The following is a 19,110-nucleotide window of genomic DNA, read 5'->3' as shown; positions in this document are numbered from 1 at the left end:
AATTTGTTAGACCTACGTCCCTTTGTGTTGCACAGTGCGGCTGCGCTGTTCTCAGATGAGCTAGGCTGCGTGTGGTGGCGTGCCAGCTGTACGACAAAGCAGCTGTAACAAACTGCTGTCCTAGCTAAAACAAATCAGCGCCACGTGCAGCTGTAAGAGAACGGATTTTGTGATCAGAATTACGTAAATCGGCCAGGTTAAGAACCCCTCCTCTCCGTGCCAACTCTTTCCGTGGAGTTCCCTTAACACTAGAAGAACTAGTACTCCAGTTGTAGTGCACTGTAACTAGTGTAAAGGTAACTCCACTTTGCTTAGAAGAACGAAGCAAATCAGACTCACAGTATTACACACCCCAAGACCTGGAGCTGTAAATGCTTTTCCACATGCTGTTAGTCAGAGTATGTAAACAGCCTATCCTGCCAAATCACTGTGAAACGCATAGAATATTTATTGAAATAGATTAAAGCACAGTGGAAGTTATTTGAATATGCGGCACTTTTTCCTTATTCTGTGAAGAGCTCGTTTGGCCTGTGAAGCATTATTGAAATAGACAACACACCATATTGTAATTGCAGTGTAGATCAAGCACCTAATTACGGCACGTGCCTTCTCAGCAGTGTTTCTAAGGAATGCATGAACAATACACATGAAGTTCTACCGGTTCACAGAACAAAAACCATTTCAAGTTACGATGTGAAATATAATGCCATAACCTGATATTGAAGTAGCTCCAGCTTTGGCCCAGAGATAAACAGTTTGCTGTGCAGAAGACTGACAGCTATGAAAGATATGTACATACTTGAACTCTTGACTTTCCATTGGCACAGCTCAGACTATTGCTGGATAACTCCCAGTAATTCCTCATGTAGTGGAGCTAATATTAGTCACTAATGTAGCAACAACCCGTCTGCTCTTTTTAGTGGAATTAAGAGCAACACAAGCGAAGTTAGCTGTGACTTTGAAACCTGCATTTGTTTCTGGGTAAGCGGTAAAGACTGAGGTTTCATTATATTTTTCTAATTGAAGACACTGCTTGCTGACTGATGAATTTTCACATGCCAAACTATAGAAACCCATGCGTACTAGATAAAATACCAGAGTACCAGAGATGTTGGGTTGGTAAACCCCTGGGCTCCTGGACTTATGCCATTGTGTATTTCTACTTTCTTTCCAGCTGCTGGCTACCTTTAGTTAGGAGTCTCCAAAACGCCAGCTGTAGATTTAACCAAGCATTCTTTTCAAAGCCTGTATTTTTTCACAGTGCCTTGTAACAGATGGTTGTGGTATCCTTAGGTTTTGTGGCAACATGACTGTGCTGCTTGTGCCATTTGAAATACCTTCTTGTCGTGCCACTTCCAAAGTGCAAAATGACATAGTTTGCTTACAAAACCAGCTCATTTTAAAAGATCCCTGATTAGTTAACTCATGAGAAGTACTTGGGATTTCTACACGAGCAACCTATGCAGTGTAAAAAAATGTTAGAAAGTATTGAAATAATCCAGAAAGGAAAAGAACAATGCACAATCTGCGGGAAGAAAGATGAGATAAACCCAAGAAAGTTGAATTGCTTCGCTTCATGTACGTTGAGAGCTCACATAGAGTGTGAGCGCAAATGTAACATTACAACTTAGCTGGTTTACTGAAATGGACTCAGATTCTACTGCACTGACCATTTAAAATCCATGTATTTTTAGGATCTTGCAGGATATTAGAGGAAAATTATTTCCCCTTTTTAGCTCAGGCTTGAAATTTGCTGTCCTGCCACAGCTCAAGGAAGTCAAACGAAATCAGAGATTTCTTTGACCTCTGTGTTCTTGCAGTGTTTCTGTAGTCACTGTACTTTGGAAACAAAACAGAGTCCTTGTCTCTTTGGAAGGCTAATACAGAAAAAACTAGTATAGTTTTTATAAACCGGATATAGACTGCTTCGAGCGAGTCCAGAGGAGGCCACGAAGATGCTCCGAGGGCTGGAGCCCCTCTGCTATGGGGACAGGCTGAGAGAGTTGGGCTTGTTCAGCCTGGAGAAGAGAAGGCTCCGAGGAGACCTTATTGCCCCTTCCAGTGCCTGAAGGGGCTACAAGGAAGCTGGGGGGGACTTTTTACAAGGGCCTGTAGTGGCAGGACAAGGGGGAACGGGTTTAAATTGAAAGTGGGGAGGTTTAGATTGGATATCAGGAAGAATTTCTTCCCGGAGAGGGTGGGGAGGCACTGGGACAGGTTGCCCAGAGAAGCTGTGGATGCCCCATCCCCGGAAGTGTTCAAGGCCAGGCTGGATGAGGCTTGGAGCAACCTGGTCTAGTGGAAGGTGTCCCTGCCCATGGCAGGGGGGTTGGAACTGGATGATCTTTAAGGTCCCTTCCAACCCCAACCATTCTATGATTCTATGATAAATCCATGTTCTTGTGCTACCTTCGCTTTTGTTCTCCTCATTTTGCTCTAAAATCTTAGAGTACGCATTCAGAATGTATCTGTAGGTTTGTCTTCAAAGAGATGGTTTCTGTTCCTTTAAGCCAGTGGTGAAATCCCCTCTGCCTTCAACAGAAAGGCTATCAGAACAATATACAATTCTCTCACTTCCTGAACATTTACAAATTCTCTTCTATTTGGTGAGTGGATGACAATAATAAAAGTTTGAGCTGGCGGAACAGTACACTATTTTGCCAAGATATTTGTGGTGAATGTTTACATGTCTACTACTTAACTATCTCAGTTTGTTTGAACTCTTGTTTCTCATTGTACAGTAAGATTTTGGATTTGCTGTTGCCTACTGGAAAAATCCAATTTGATCTTGTGTAGATACACACCTAAGCAAAGCAAGAAAGGTTAGCTCTAGGCTAGTTGGTGAATTACTCAGAATGAACCAACAGGCTGAGAAATCATCATTGTTCTTAAAATAGTTCAGAGAACTACAGAAGTTTATTTTTTAATGCAGCTGCAGTGTTGCCGGCCAGCTTCCGCCTTCATGCATCCTGCACTTGAATTCATACAGTGCTCTAAGATTAGCTCAGAAAAGGAAATGAGCATTCACCTCTAGGTCCAACAAGATACATAACCTCGTCGTAACTTGAAACACATTGACTAAGTCTGTCTGAATTGACTGTGTCTGAGCACATGTTTGAAAAGTTGGTTACGTGATTCAAAACACCAACAAAAAGGCAAGCGTCGGGTTAAGTGGGGTCACTGCGTTCATTCAGGTATCCCATGGTTTCCGTCTCTCAGTTGAGCGACATTTTGACACCCTTGCAGTGAACGGCACTTGACTCTACCTGTCTGAAGGGTGCCCTAGGACAGAAGTGGGCAGTATCTTTCTCCTTGGGCTTATAAGATCAAGGGATAACCAAGGCCAAAGGAACAGATCCCAACACAAACCTGAGTGCACGTGAAACCTTGCTCGGTTACCTTGAGTTTACGATCAGAGCGCATGCAGAGGTGCTACAGCCTGCACGACTCTTTTTTTAATGACCTTACGTGCCCTCTATTCAAATCCCGTTGGCTTCAGCTTGCATATATCCCTTCCTACATCCTGTCCAGCATGAACAGCTGGTGGCACTTACAGAGCAAAGATTAATAGGAATTATTTTTTGTGTGGTAGGAAAGAAAATTGCCAGGCTTGTATTCCCAAATTCTTGGTTGCCTCCAGTTTCAAAGAGATTGAGTTTAGTCCCCAGTGTGCAGTTCACTTGAAACAAAGCACACAGCGATGCATGAGACATGTTAGTGATGACCAGATTTTTTTACATGTATTGCTGGTAGTAGGAGCTCTTGGCAACAGCACAAGTTCATAAGTTTAGTGGTAACTGTAAATGTACTTCCTATCCAGACATTCCAATAAGGAGTTACTGAGGAAAAAGTTAACCTTATTGAGCAAGTCTTACGAGAGCCTGACTGTAACTGGAGAATAAATAACTCGGACTCTTCCAGCTGTAAGAAAAAGTAAGCACGTTTGTCCTAGAAAGAAAACATAGTGGGAAATGATCCCTAGGACTAAGCACATTGCTTTATGTTGGAGCTGCAAGCGCTACCTTGAGACATGCTGTTACTTGGCTTTTAACCAGACTTCTCACAGGAGGAGCCTGTGTCATTCAAGGCTTTGTTCTTCCTGTTGACAACAGCTGCTTTGCTTGTTTTGCACTCGTTTGTGAATAGGATGGCAGCTCAGAGGGAACTCAGGAGCATGAACAGCATTGTGTGCTTTCTGCACTGTCACTTCTCAGGTCTTTGGATTTTAATAGTTTTTGTTCCTGGTTTATCCCTGGTTTCTTTTTGGTCCCGTTGTTACAACTCAGGTATCATCCCTTAGCCCTTTGGAATAAAAGATGAAGGAAGAAAGCAGTAACCATCTCCTTACTTTATGCAGCATCCTCAGCCTTTAAGTAACCCGTTTCAGGAACTAGCTTAACCACCTATTGCAGCCATGCATCTTCCTCTTTCTGAACTTCTCTATGCATGAAAAGAATTTTATTTTTTGGGTTCTGTTTCACTTTTAGTAAATTGTGTTTGGAATTAAGTCCTGGAATGTTTAGTAATGTTATCTGGCTGTTTATATTTGACAGTTTGTTGCCTGCCCTCTGTCTATTTTTGTTTGAGCTACCACTAAAACAAGCTCCATTTCTTTCTTTATGCCATTTTTTTGTAGCCTGTGATAGCCTGAACACAGGCAAGAGCTTTTTCTCTGTGGCCAAAGTTTTGGCAGTATGATCTTCATCTCTGAAGTATGGATTGAGGGCAGAATCAGCTGCTCTGCTTTTTGCTGGGGAACACATGCAGGGCTGAGAGTCGAGGACAACAGGAGTTAACCACAAACTGCAAGTTACACATGGCTTTGAGCATCTCTCCATAGGGGCTTAAGGGAAGCCAAGGTTCTGTCTCCTGAAGAGCTTGTAGCTCCGCACAGTTGGAGAAGTGGACTTGTGAATCCAGTGCATTTCTTCCTATGGCTTTCTGACAAATTAATGTAAAAATAGTTTAAACAGTACTGTTGGAGTCTATTGAAAACCTATTCCTTGCAGTTTACATGATGCACCGAGAAGTTCCTGCTCACAACTACGGGGGCCTGGAACATTCTTTACAGCAGCTATGCAGCTGAAAATTAAAATGAGTTGAGAACCCAGGAATTCATGCGCCAACTGTCACTCTTGCCCTCAGTTTCTGCCTCCCTGGGAAACAATCTCTCAGTACAAAGAGGAAGCGCGTGCTTCATATTTAATTCTAGGTGCTTTGCATGGAAGATGTTTCCATGACAGTGGAACAGTGGTACTTTGAGTCTTGCTTTCTGGTTTCTGAGGATCATTTTTATTAATACCAGCACCAGATTTCAGAGGAAGAGCATGGACACATGAAAGCAAACAGACACAGGGAAGATGAATGGATTGTGGGCTCCATTCTGCAAATTACCTCATTTGGCTTCTAGACAGCTGCTCTCATTCGAAAGCAGCTGAAAGGTGTTCTACAAAATGGTTGTCATGGCAGGCTTCTAACAAAGGACCCTAACTATTCCCCCCACTGACCCAACTAGCCCAGAGATACAGCATATTATGCCTTTACTCCATCCACTGCTTCTTGTGGCATGAACCTGGGAGCTAGAAATTTAAGAACTACTAGAGTTTCATTTCTTGAGGAACAGGGGCACATTGCGTTGGCCAGCAGCATTTCTGCATTCATCATGCGGGCAGGATGCCACGCAAGTGCTTCCATCTTCAGGGGTACGTCTGATATACGCAGAGGCAGCGAAACCATCCTTTTTCAAGTTTGACTTGACTGTACTAAGAAAAAAGCCTTTTCCACTGTTAATTCCCTTTTCTCCAACACCTGTAGGTCCTTAAAGACACCTCCCTGCTTCCTCCCATGTGCTAGTATACTCACAGCATTAAGAGGCACACAGTTAAGGCAGTTACCTGGAGCACTGCAGTTCTCATTCGCGTACGGTGATCAGATTTCATAAATCTGTTGTTTTACTGCAGGTCCTCTATGGGATCTTTACTGTTTCCCTCCTTTTGTCCTGTGGTTGATAATGTCTCTAATGAAGTAAAAGCAGCGGTAAAGCAGCGATGCTCTGTAAGGTGACTGGTGTTTAATATGTTTGCCTAATTAACTCCTGGCTAATAATTCTAACCCATTAAGTAGCTAGTTAGTACATGTTTCAAATAAACACATCTGGTCCTGCAATGAGTGAAGGTTCTGCCTGCATGTGGGTGACAGATGTGATGGTAGTTTCCCCAGTGCTCTCTTTTAAATAATTAACAGCACGCTGGTGAAGTAGCCTTAGACAGGCAGCCTCAAAGGCAGCTGTATAGTCTCAGAGCTGTGTCTGCAGACATGTGCCTCATCTCGTTAGTCTGCTCCAGCTATTACATTCCCTCTTCTTTGCTATTTCAAAAGCTACATGTAGCTCTAAGAAACACCCTTTTAAATAACTTTGGACTCTTGGCTTCTGGTCTGAAAGGCAGCAGGAGAAGAAGGAATAATATGTCAGGCCACCCAAGGGGCAAATAGTTTTGAATGCACAAGCCTTGCAGATTGATCTCTCTTACTAAACAAAGGGCATTTGAAACAGTCCCGCCCTGCTGTTTCATTACTTGGAGTTGCTGGGCTGGGTTTGGAAACAACCTTCTTTTGAAGGAAATGTCGCCTACTTCTTTATGTGGTCAATAGCTTCCTAGATTGGAACAGCTGGTGATTCTTATCAGTCTCAAAATTGAGAAAATCCAAGGTTAGTTACATGCAGAAGAGATCCTTCCTTCCAACTTAGCTGTCATTCTGTTTTTCAGATTTTGGCTTTTTGTGGTGGGGCTGTTTAAAGTTTCTTTTTTTCCAGAGAGAGGGAGGAAGTATGTCAATAAATTAAATAAACAGCAGGATATTTTGCAAGAGGCTAATTTGCATAAAAATTACTTCTCAAAACGAGACTTGAGTTCTTGCTCACCAAAGGGCAAGGTAAGATTTATTCCCGCTCCTGAGCATCCGTGAACCCGGCTCGTTCTGTGGCTACCCCATAATGGTTAACATGCAGCTGTCATTAGTTCTAGTGATACGGGCTCAGTCTGTGACCTTTGTTTTGTAAGGCATCAACAATAGCACAGCTGCCCCTGCATAGCTGAGATCTCAAACCTGCAATTTGGCAAGAGGAACAGAACAAATTGGATAAATACACATAAACACATTGTGAAGGAAGGGAAAACAGAACAGAATGAACCAGAGCATCATCCTACAACTTGTTTGATAGGGATGATTTAAGTAGGCATATGGTATAGTTAAATGTGCTTTCAAAAACATTGGCCTGATTCTTCAAGCAAATATGAAATAAATATCTAAATAGAACGAGAGCTGAAACAGTATCATTAGTTCTCTCGAAGGAGGCATATGAATGCCTTTGGAAATGTGTGCGAGTGGGGGCTGGGCGTGAATGATAAGCAGATTCACATTCCCACACAAAAAGTGTCATTAACTTATTGTTAAGATTATATAGTTGTACTTCCTTCTAACGCTGCAAGCATTAAAAAAAAGCCAAGCAGGCAATAAGATAATATTTAGACCTAACCCAGCACCAGTTTTCACATCTTGCTAGCTCAGTGTTGGCATAACAGACTACAGCAGCCACCGTCATACCTCTCATCCACACAGTTTCCATCCAACAGTCACACTGCCTACAACGCGCATATTTAAGAACTGAAAATCACTGCTGTGCTCATCCTACACTGTGACCTTTCAATCCTGTGTTATTTGGTAACTCAGTAACAATTGTAAGTTAAAATTAGCCTTTGTCTTTCTGCACTCCTTTTACCAGATGGAAAGAAAATAGAGTAGATAAGAAATTCTGAATGCGTTATTACAAAATAAGCCTGAACACCTATTTAAGCGATGCTCTTCACAAGTCTCACCAGGTATCTTTCTCACACAAGCTGCTTACAGATACTCAAATACACAAAGCCACCTGATTTGCAGAGCATGTAGGTAAACAGAGATGACCTGTTGGTTCAGATAAGCCCATAACTTCGTCAGATTTGTTGAGTCAAACACTTGTTTGTCTACCATAAGGAGTATTAAGAAAAGTTGTGTGTAACTTCACTGAGTTTTCTCGTGGAATGGAACTGTGTAGCTGAAAACCAGATGAAGGAGATCATTACTGTACAGATTGGACTTGTGTATCTCTCAGAGTCATTTAAAAAAGGATTAATATTTCATGGGGTGTGTTGAGTATTTTCTGTTCTCTTTCCAACTAAGGAGCTACATTCATCTTCTTTGTGTGGTATTATTATCTAAATAGACTTATCACAACCTTTGTGACACATAAAACAAGAGATTAATTTGGCCACAGAACTGGATTGCTCATTAATGTAGGGGCAGTGTATGTGATGAGTACTTCGCCACTTGAAAGTTAGACATCTTGTTTAAATATCCAGGTGTGGGTCCCCAAAGTTTCATCCTCAGTCTATAAAGTGCAGCGGGACTACATGTTCCTTGAAGAACACCTTGTCCAGAGAAGAGGGGAGCAGTTAAAATTAGGATTCAATAGAATTTCTCAGTTAAGAGGTAGCTTGTTGGCTAAGATGCTTCAGATTCCACATAATACTAGTCACTACTATAAAAAGGCAGAAGCACAATAAACCCACAGGACTAGTTACCTCTCAGCAGCCAGGTGTACAGCTTTACCTTAGTAGGTGCTCGATAAAGAAGAACAGGCACTCCACTGTTGCAAAAGGAGGTATCAGGACAAACAATGGGCTTCGTTTGGCTCGTCAGCCTTCCTAAAGCTTTTCTCTCTTCCATACACACAGAAACAGAGTTCTCTAACACAGAAGGGATAATGAAAAAAAAAGAGGAAGTGAGAAATGCCTTACCCCCTTTTAACTTCCTGCCACCCCTATCAGCCATGTGAGTTCCTTATGCTCACAAACCGGTAGGATGCCATCTACAAATAAGGTTGTTTTCACCTGTTCTCATTCCAGAGCCTCTCTGCTCAGGTGACTGGAATACTTCTCCATCATAGATGTGCTCACAGCTAATTAAGGCCATTGATTTGATATTAACATTGTCCTTCCACATAAACAGCTGTTCTTCCCCAGTAGTTCCAGGTAAAGAGAGCAGACATGAATCAGATGCTTTCCCATCTGGACGAATTCCTTTCTTTCCAAAGTCACTGAGACTTAGCAATTTTTTTTTTAGCACTTTTTTTTTTCCCCCTGTGCAAGCATTTTGTTCCAACAAAACATAAAGAAAGAGTATGGTTACCAGTCACTGGTCCCTCACATGGTACAATATTCCCCCCCGCCCCCCCTCAGAAAAACCCACAAACTAGAGAAATAAACTCAGGTTAAGGGGAAACCAGAAATATGTCTGGATTAGGCTTAATGTCTGTTATAAATATTAACTTCTGAAAATATTTTAGAAATACATTTAGTTTGACACCATTAGATTATAATGGGAACTATTCACAGATGGAAACATCCTCAATGAATTGTATAGGCTAAGTGGTTCCTAAGACATATGGATCTGATGTTAAGATCAGTAGTAATTTCTAATGCAGTCCTTCACATTCCTCAGTAGGGCACACAGTGTTCCCAGAGCATTAAGAAAGAGTGCGTGAGCAGAACTAAGTGCTTAATATTATGCAGTGGACATAGTATCCTGAGCTGAATTAATAGACTAATTTAACATAATAATGACATTTCATACCCTGTTACTGCAGGTTCCCATGATTTCATGAGATCAGAGCTAATTCATTGCTGGCTTCCAGTTCTTTCAAATTCATAAGCACCTCCCAGCAGTGAAATACTTTGGTATTTTTGCACTTCCGTTTGCCTTGGAAAGCCAAAGCCAAGTAGGACACTGCTGAGAAACCTAGACAGTTTTGGGGTAACAGGAGGGGATCCTGAGAGAACTGTAATCTGAGTTTACGTCAGTGCTAAGGTATACCAAGAAAGGACGGGGCGGGAGGAACCAAAGAAGAAAAGAAAGAGTTCATATTAATTCTTTAGCAAACCCCAGCACACCATAATGATTTACATAGAGTGCAGGTCTTACCATCCTTGGGAAAATCATTAAATATTCCTTTTCATGCCTGTGTGGTTGGTGGGAGGAAAACTCTGACCACTTAGCATAACTGCAGGTTCCTAACAGTCTCCACTAAAATTCCCATCGACTGAAGGAAGCTGTTTCCTATGGTTTTGTTGTGGTTTAACCTCAGCCAGCAACTAAGCACCAGGGAGCCACTCGCTCCCTCCTCCCCTACCCTGCCCCGGTGGGATGGGGGAAAGAATTGGAAGAGTAGAAGTGAGAAAACTCGTGGGTTGAGAATGAGGCAGTTTAGTAGGTAAAGCAAAAGCCATGCACACAAGCAAAACAAAACAAGGAATCCATTCCCCAATTCCCATCGGCAGGCAGGTGTTCAGCCATCTCCAGGAAAGCAGGGCTCCATCACACATTACAGTTACTTGGGAAGAAAAATGCTGTAACTTCAAACGTCCCACCCTTCCTTCTCACAGCTTTTATTGCTGAGCATGACATCATGTGGTCTGGAATGTCCCTTTGGCCAGTTGGGGTCAGCTGTGCTGGCTGTGTCCCCTCCCATCTTCTTGTGCACCCCCAGCCCACTCACTGGTGAGGTCGTGTCAGGAGCAGAACAGGCCTCGACGCTGTGCAAGCACTGCTCAGCAGTAACTACAACTTCCTTGTGTTACCAGCAACACCGTTTTCAGCACAAATCCAAAACACAGCCCCATACCAGCTACTGTGAAGAAAATTAACTCTGTCGCAGCCAAAACCAGCACAGCTTCCCAGGCGTAGATGACTCTTGGCACAGTGGAGCTGCGCTGAACATTTGCCAGGCAAGGTTTGTGACGCTGCTGCAAGGGAACTTGCTGGTTTTACATGGCTAGGGCTTTTCATCTAGGAAGAACAACAAAACCAAAGCATGGACTTGAAATACCTTCCTCTGGGCTTTGTGTCATCTCCTCCTGCTTCAGGGACATGCCCCTAGATGCAGAGAGTCAGACTGGTGGTTCTGGAGTGTCTGTTAACTGAGAACAGGGGCAAGGATACTTTGTGCTTTGGTTTTGGAGAATGTGTGGGTAAATACGAGTTGTATGTCCAGCAAATAACGGCCAGTGATTGCAAACTCAAGTTGGTCAAATGAAACCCCTGTGTCCATACCGTGAGATTGGAGCTGACCCCACTGAGACCCCATCACCTATTGCTCAGTCTTAGGGCTGTCTCCCCTCCCTTACAGCTGAGCATTAGTTGTCTCCCCGTGTACACCACTACACCTGCTTTTTAACCGTCGGGCAGAAAATGAGGGGTGGCATGACAGAGGCTACCTCCCCTGGCACTGAAAATTGCAGTCCACCTCCTGAGCTGAGGTCAGCGTTGTTTGGCAACGCAGCTTTTCCTTCAAACGCTAAACCACAAACTACTTGCACTGGATGAGCCCTCGTATTTGCTCCCGCTCTGAACAGCGGTGAATATTTCTGTGCTAAAAACCTGAGCCTGCCGTTGTCGCTCGCAGTACGTTCCCGTTTCCCCACCCTTCAGGTGACCAGCCACATAAAGTGTGGTGACGATGGCGCACCTTTGTGCTGCCAGCCTGCTGTGTCGGGAATGGCAAATTACACGGGGAGTAAAGTGATGCAAAAAATCAGGCTTAAATTGGGAATTCACAGAATCAGAGAATCACAGAACGGTTTGGGTTGGATGGGACCTTAAAGACCATCTAGTTCCAACCCCCCTGCCATGGGCAGGGACACCTTCCACTAGACCAGGTTGCTCCAAGCCTCATCCAGCCTGGCCCTGAAGACATCCAGGGATGGGGCATCCACAGCTTCTCTGGGCAACCTGTCCCAGTGCCTCCCCACCCTCTTCAGGAAGAACTTCTTCCTGATATCCAATCTAACCCTCCCCGCTTTCAACTTAAACCCGTTCCCCCTTGTCCTGTCACTACAGGCCCTTGTAAAAACTCCACCAAACCCTTCCCCCACCACTGTCACTGATCTCCCAGGGTGTGATTTCTCTATACGTTTATGTATGAATGCAAACACAGGTGCATGTGTGTGTACAGATATATTTAGAACACACACACACAAACACACACACACTACTGGGTTACCAATATTAACTGCGTAGTAAGGCTATGTATTAATTCACAGAGACAGTTTTTTTAAGGGAAAGCACCCTTTCAAATACACAGATCTACTTTCTTCCTTACTTGTTATGTACAGCTATTTTAATGTTGGCACTTGTTTCTAAAATACCTTTGTCACCATAATTTTAATAACTTTTTGAGCAGTTGCCAGTTTAATTTTCAGTGTGTGAAAATTGGAGGTAAATTATTTATTACTTCCAGCAAATGCCTTTCATGATTTTATTTAATTTTTTCATCTTTTTTAATGGGTCATTAAATGGCAGTCTTTTATTGGATACTCATAAAGTAAGGAGCAAATGAATACCTTGCAAATAGGTTACTGTGGATTGAAATGTCAGCTGTATTTCATGGGGTAGGAAACTCTTTAGGCCAGAGCTGTAGTTGGCATATGGCAGCGGGCCACGTTCCTCTTCTGTAACAATAAAGCAGCAGTGGGCGTAGAGGAAAGAAAGAATTGCAATTGTTGGGACTTCTCAAGTTTTTTTGGTAAATTGCTTATTAAAATAGCCAGTGGGGCCGTGACTGCTGCGGTTTAAAGTTGGAAGAGTCTTGTGGTTAACTTTGGTCAGAAGTAAGAACATTTTCTAAAGGCTCTTTACAGATTAAGTTTTCCACGATTGATTCTCATCCAAAAAGTGATACTTCAGACAAAATACAACAAAATCCCTTCCACACTGAGCAAGCTATGAACTGTAAATAAACCCCACAGTTTTTCCTGGTACAGTGAAATAGCTGTGAAAGTATGGACCACTGGAAAATTGTGCATTAGGCCTGTGGTACATGAAAGGCAGCGAGAGTGTGTGAGTGTCAGCATGGCATGTTAATTACACATGCTTATTAGCTCAAGTTTGCCATCTCTGCGATTCCACTCAACTGCTGTGTCAGAAGTGATCAGAAAGTAGGAATGAGCATCCTGGCTAAAAGCCTTAAAAAGATGCTGGATTTGGGCACTGCTGTGTTTTTGAGGAACAGTGTGAAGGGTGCCCTTGCCTTTCCCTGGAGGCTTCTTCCTGCAGCCGTTTTCCAAGCTAGATATCGAGAAGCTGGCTGACTCCTGGTATTCTCGGGTGTAACTGTACACAGAGTGAGCGAGCCTTGGTTATCAGGCCCTCTGATCATCACCTTCGGGCTCTGCTTCCCCTTCCTGTGTGTGCAGATGTAAAACCTGCACCCTGACCCATGCAGAATGTGGCACACAGCAGAGGTGAGGTTTTAGCTGAGCACTGGAGGATGTCTTCCTGGGTTGCTACAGCAACATCAACATTTACACTTCCTTGTTCTTTGTGGGTTTTATTCAGGGTTGACCTGAGGAGATTCTCTGTTCCACAGCAGCTTTCAAGAGCTCGACACTTGGTTTTGTTCTGTGCTGGTAAAAAAAAACTAGTATCAACCTAACCTTTCCCTGCAAACACAGGGTTGTGGCAGAAGGTCTGTTTTATTTCAGGGGCAGTCTGCCCTCTTATGCATAGCTGGGCTGGCTGAGTGTGACGAGATTTGCAGTGAATTGAGCACACGGAGGGTTCAAACATGGGCCTCATGCCAGCACCATCTTTCTTTTGGTGCTAGAGTAGAACATTGACTCCTCTCCTCTCCTCTCCTGTCCTCTCCTCTCCTCTCCCCTCTCTTCTCCTCCTGCACACCTTATCAGAAGGAGAGGCAATGTTCCTGAGCCTTTGGAAAGCTATTAAGATACTATGGGTGTCATCATGTAAACCACGAAAATAATTGCTGCGGGTTCTTGCCATACAGACTTACAAAACGAAGCATTTAGTGCCCATGGAAACATTTTGGAGGCGCTTCTGATCACTTCCACCTGGGAGGTTGAAGGTACGGAGCAGCTGACCAAAATCTATGCTGCTCCTTCCCTTGACAGCTAAACCTGTCATGAAAAAATCACCACAGTAACAACCCTTATTCCTCCAGTCTACAGAAAAAAAATACCAGCAGAGACCCAAGTATGTAGAAATGTTATCTGGTGACATAGGCTGGTTCAGCTCTCGGCTGATTTGGGCGTTACTGAAGGAACCTGACACTCAGTAAACACTGACAGTCACCAGTGGGAAGTGAAGGTGCCCAAAAAACCAGAATCACTGCTGAATGTCATTTTATTTTCAAAATATTTGCAGTTTATGCAGAGTGCTGAGCGAAAAGCCTCACACATGTGGACAGTTTCTAGTAAACACTAGATGTATTTATGTATGCATCTTTCTTTCGGATGATTGTGAATGTGCGAGCATAAAAAATGAGGCACCTAGTTTCTGGAACTCCAAATTTGAAGGGGTAGTGTTTATATGAATCAAGAGTACACACAGCCCATCAAACAGGTGGATGCTAAAGAAATGAAAGAATACGTTTCTTATACCCCACAGACATGACAATTTCAGGAAAGAAGCGATTTTGTATGTTGACAGGTTCATCCTTTTGAAGATGAGGTAATTATCTGTATGAGTTCACTCTGTGGCTTCCAGAACTGAGCGAGTATGATCAACTCCTATGAAAATCTCAAATGGCTCATCCCTGCAGCTGTGTATCAGAATGGAAGTTGATAGGGAGAGCGGTTGTCGGACTGCGCTGTGTCTGCACTGATAGCTGATGTGTTCAGTGAGCCTGTTGCTTGGGATATCTGTCAGACCGCCTGACAGCTAAAGGTTGGGGGAATGCAACGCTTGACAGTAGCGAGGTGGCACGTACTGGGGACTCGACACCCGCGCTTAGCGCAGTGTGCAACGCTTGACAGTAGCGAGGTGGTACGTGGTACCGGGGACTCGACACCCACGCTTAGCGCAGTCCGTGGCAGCGAGCTGGAGGCCCGGGTCTCATTGAGACACACGTGTTGCTGCTGCTCTTTTCTGGGGGCTCCAGTGTTGCCAGCACAACGTTCAGAGGCCGTGCTCTGCCTGAGGAGCAGGTCTGTAGACCTCACTGGCAGCAGAGTTCAGACCCAGAGGGTGACAGGGGCTTGCTCAGTGGCACCTCCTAAAAATACAGGTAAGCTCCCCATTTTAGCAACTGTCTGTAGTAACTGAGCAGACTTTGCGGTCTGCTTCTGTGCAGATAAGGGCAAGTTTCTTCCTGGGCATTTCTGCTGGACTGTGATTTTTGTGCCACTTTTGAGAATCTGTCTCCGCCAGCTCACACACTCCAATAGGAATTGTTTGTCCTTTACCTGGTGCCCGAGTCTGAGTAAGAAAAAGAGCTTGAAATGTTGTGTCCCGGTGACCCTGCCTGCTCAGCACACCACTCCTCTGGATTCAGGCAAGTGCAAGTAAGAGAGCAGATTACAGACATCCCTGCTCACTGTTTTCACTCCTGAATCCCAGGTGAAATACTCAGGCAAGTGAATGCAGCCGGAACGCAGCGCTCAGGCCTGTACAGCGCATCAGCCGAGCAAACATTTCTTGGTGGGGCTGGAATTCAAAGCTGCTGTTTCTAGTAGAAAATGGTAGTGGTAGTGTTACTGCTTCTCAGTCCGCTTGAGTGGAGCTTGTCAGTGGACACGGAGGCCAGCTCTGTGTTGCAAAGTGTAAGGTGTAAACATGGGCACTAATCCACCTAGAAATCTTCGCTATTATACAAAATTTCTCATGCAACTTAGTTCAAGGAAATGATCCACAAGATACATGCGCAACGATCCTTTTCTTCAGTATGGGTTAAGGTGTTCTTCTGGGGTGTTTTATCCCAATGTCTTTCAGGTTCCTGTTTTGCTCAGTTTGCTAGCAAAGACTGTCTGAAAAAACAGCTTCATTTCCCAGTAGCTGAATTAAACAAACCTTGCCTGTTTCAGCCGAGACTCATCAAGCTCACAGTGGCAAACAGCACACGTCTGGTAGCTACATCACTGCTAGAAAACTAGTACAGATGTTCCATATGAAGACAAGAGAGAACCATCCCTATAAAGATAAGAAAATAATAGTTATCACGACAGGAGTATGTAGGTTGCTGCACAACACAGCGAAGGTAGAAGAAAAAAGGGTGACTTTTGCTTCAAGCTTAAATGCGTAAGAGAGAAACACAGTGAGAAGTTTAACAGGATCTACTGTTAAGTCTTGAAAGCTGGACTTTTCCTAGGGAAGCCAAGAAAGCCCAACGCCTAAGTCACAGGTCCAGGAATTCCTAAGATACGCTGACTCTCACACACGGAAACAGCGTGAAATGCAGTATTTTCGTGAGTTAGAATATCCACCTCCAGGGTAAGCCACGATGCGCACCTGGATTTCCGCTGACAAACCTGTCAGGGTGTGGGGGGCAGCCTGGAGGAGTGTCGGAAGCGTTACTGCAGACAAAATAATTTGTTTCCCAAAGATCTAAGGGATGTGTGGAAGCCTACTTTAATGAAGATCTGTATGAAATAATTAATTGGTTTAGCGGACTTGGCAGTGTTTTTGTGTAGGCTTTTTTCTACAGGAGAGTGACCATAGACGTGCGTAGCAGTTGGAGGTACTGCCAGCATAGGGAGAGCACGCTCAACAGGACTGGGCTTTGCTTCTGAAGTTTCAAATGTGTTCTGTTTCCTTGTTGCTTGGCTAAAAAAGGTCAGCCCGAGCAGATGACATTTCAGACAGCGCCTGTGAGCGCTGGCAACATCCGGTCAGGCACCGGTGCATCGCCCTGTTCAATGGTGTAGGTTTGGGACTGGTGGTAGCATGTTGCGCAGATCAACACACGGCCGGAGGATAAAAAACACTGTGAAATGATGTTAGAGAATCTTCCTGACTGACAAGAACACACACGGCTCAGGAGGAAGGATGATATTGCCAGGCAGGAAAGGGAGTTGATTGGATAGCAAAAAAAACCCCGTAGGAAATCAAGGATTCGCATTCACTGTTTAAAAATGAAATGAATTGAGGAGAAGGCGAGTATCTTATAGCGTTTTGGAAATTCGACCCCGGTAGCAGCCACTGTGACTGGCCAAATCCCGGACTTCTTTGCTAGTGCATAGGCAGAATTATTTTTGATCTTGGTGGGAATTTTGTAGTCCCAACAAGGGCCTAGAGAAATGGTTCCAACCAAAGATAAAAGAGCTGAGGAAAACCTGCAGTGTGTTTAGACGCTGTTGAACAATGCAGGAGGTATGTAAGGATCCAGGTTCCGAGAGAACACGGTACCTTAAATGAAAAATCAGAGTTGCTTGGTGTACTACCTCTGGATTTAAGAGCAGTTGGAAAGGTTCTCGCTGTGCTAGCAGGCTTTGAACCAAGCAGTATCATCCCAATTACACCATCAGTCAGTGGGCAGGCACCCACCGTTACCTAGGGAAGTTCAGGAAAAGTGGAAAGGCTGTTACGTTCAGGAAACGTGACCGGAGTGAATGCCCTTGGGCGCAACCAGGTTCAAAACCTGGCGTGGAGCCTATGGCCTGTTTCTCTAAGTTGTGCTTCAAAAAGATGGGGTTAATGTGGGAAAATGAAACATTTGAGACGTTTCCTCTTTGAATTTGTGCTTAACTGGAAAGTGGCCATCCGAAAATACTTTGTGTGCTGTGGATTCTTCAGTATTTGTGGGCTGAATTCAGTTATTCCCTACCAACCTGAGATAGTCTACGATTCAGTTACAGTGCACAGTCAGAGCTAACGCAGTGGTACGACCAGGGCGCAGAAGGATGCGACCCCAGGACACCGGGAAGAGCCGGGTTAGCGCAACTAGGCTGTAGGTTAGCAACTTGGACAGAAAAACGCCTTGTGTGATGTGTTTATGATGCGCAAATCTCCCAAAGGTTTTAAACACACACACTTCTTGGGAGGCACCTGTCAGGATTTGGGCTGTGTTTCAACAGCACAGCAAGTACTGAAGTCCTGCTCGGATCAGGAGAAGGCACGGCATGAAAACCTCTCGCAGTGCAATCAGTGGGGTGGTTGTGCCAGTCATACGCGAGCAGTATCGTCATGCTGAAATTTCCCACAGCATTTCTTATTAAAGTGGCAAAGCAAAACATCCAAAATAATAACAATTAAAAAAAGAGCATCACATTTAAAAAATTCATCACTAACAAAAGCCTCGATACAGTTTGCTTTACTTAGTGCGCTGGAAGGGAACTGAATTAATTTTTTATTTTTATCTGTTCTGATTCACTTATCCCAGTAATAATTAGAAGTAAATTAGAGTTATTCTTTCTGTTAGATCAATTATTCATAACACAGACCATTTAAAATTGCGTTTAGCGGAAGCAACCTACTTCATTTTTACTAAAACTGAAGAAGAAATTAGCCAAATTAGTTAAAATAGCTTTGAACTCCATATTGACTAAAGCATTTGTGCCAGAATAAAAATTCATGACATATAAGAACGGTATAAATGATTAATCATTTCAGTTCATGGATATCTATATTTTTATTTAATTACATCTATGCATAATATAAACTGTCTGAATCTTGGGAATCCAAGCCAGAGAAGCTGAAGAGTCTTCTTATGTTTAACATTCGCCATGTGTTGTTTTCTTCTAGGGTTAATTTGTAAAATGTAAACCACATACTATTTGTATGCAGTGTTTACGTACTATTTATAGAAAGTCTTGACCATTTATAATTATCCGACATTTTTATCCACAATGTCTGCATACGACTAAAGAGATGTTTATGGAACAGACAAAACAATGTTATTTTTACAGTTGAACTTCAGTTTATTTTATGGAAAACTTTTGGGAGTATTTTATGCTACGTGGAACGGAGAAGGGATATTCCCTTCTCAGATAGCTCTCTATCGAGAAGCCTAGAATTACTTCCAAATAGTAATTAACACAGTACCCACGGGAGACTGTTGGTCATTTTAAGCAGCATAAATTGAGGGGGAAAAAAAAGCTCAGTCTGAAATGACCAAAAATTGGTTTCTGAAAGCCACAGGGTTCACCCCTGTAGCAGCTAAGTATCTTGACGGCTTACAAGTTGTCAGAGGTGGAAATGACAACACAAGGCAATCACTCCCATTTGGTGACTTCTGTGAAGTCACTCCTGATGCCTGGTGCAGCTCAGAGGCCCCGGCTC

The 19,110-nt window shown here is 43.6% G+C and overlaps 1 protein-coding gene across 1 annotated transcript in view; it reads left to right on the top strand.

Annotated features, from left to right (window-relative positions):
- The window catches only part of ANTXR2 (anthrax toxin receptor 2), a gene marked incomplete at its 3' end in the record, with an annotated part of 59,056 nt that overhangs the window by 36,013 nt on the left and 3,933 nt on the right, over positions 1 to 19,110 (top strand). The window lies entirely within an intron of this gene.

Source organism: Eurypyga helias, unplaced genomic scaffold (assembly GCF_000690775.1).
Source record: "Eurypyga helias isolate BGI_N326 unplaced genomic scaffold, ASM69077v1 scaffold3283, whole genome shotgun sequence".
NCBI lineage: Eukaryota > Metazoa > Chordata > Aves > Eurypygiformes > Eurypygidae > Eurypyga > Eurypyga helias.
The sequence above is the reverse complement of the archived record's forward strand: the minus strand, read 5'-3'. Positions and strand labels throughout refer to the sequence as shown.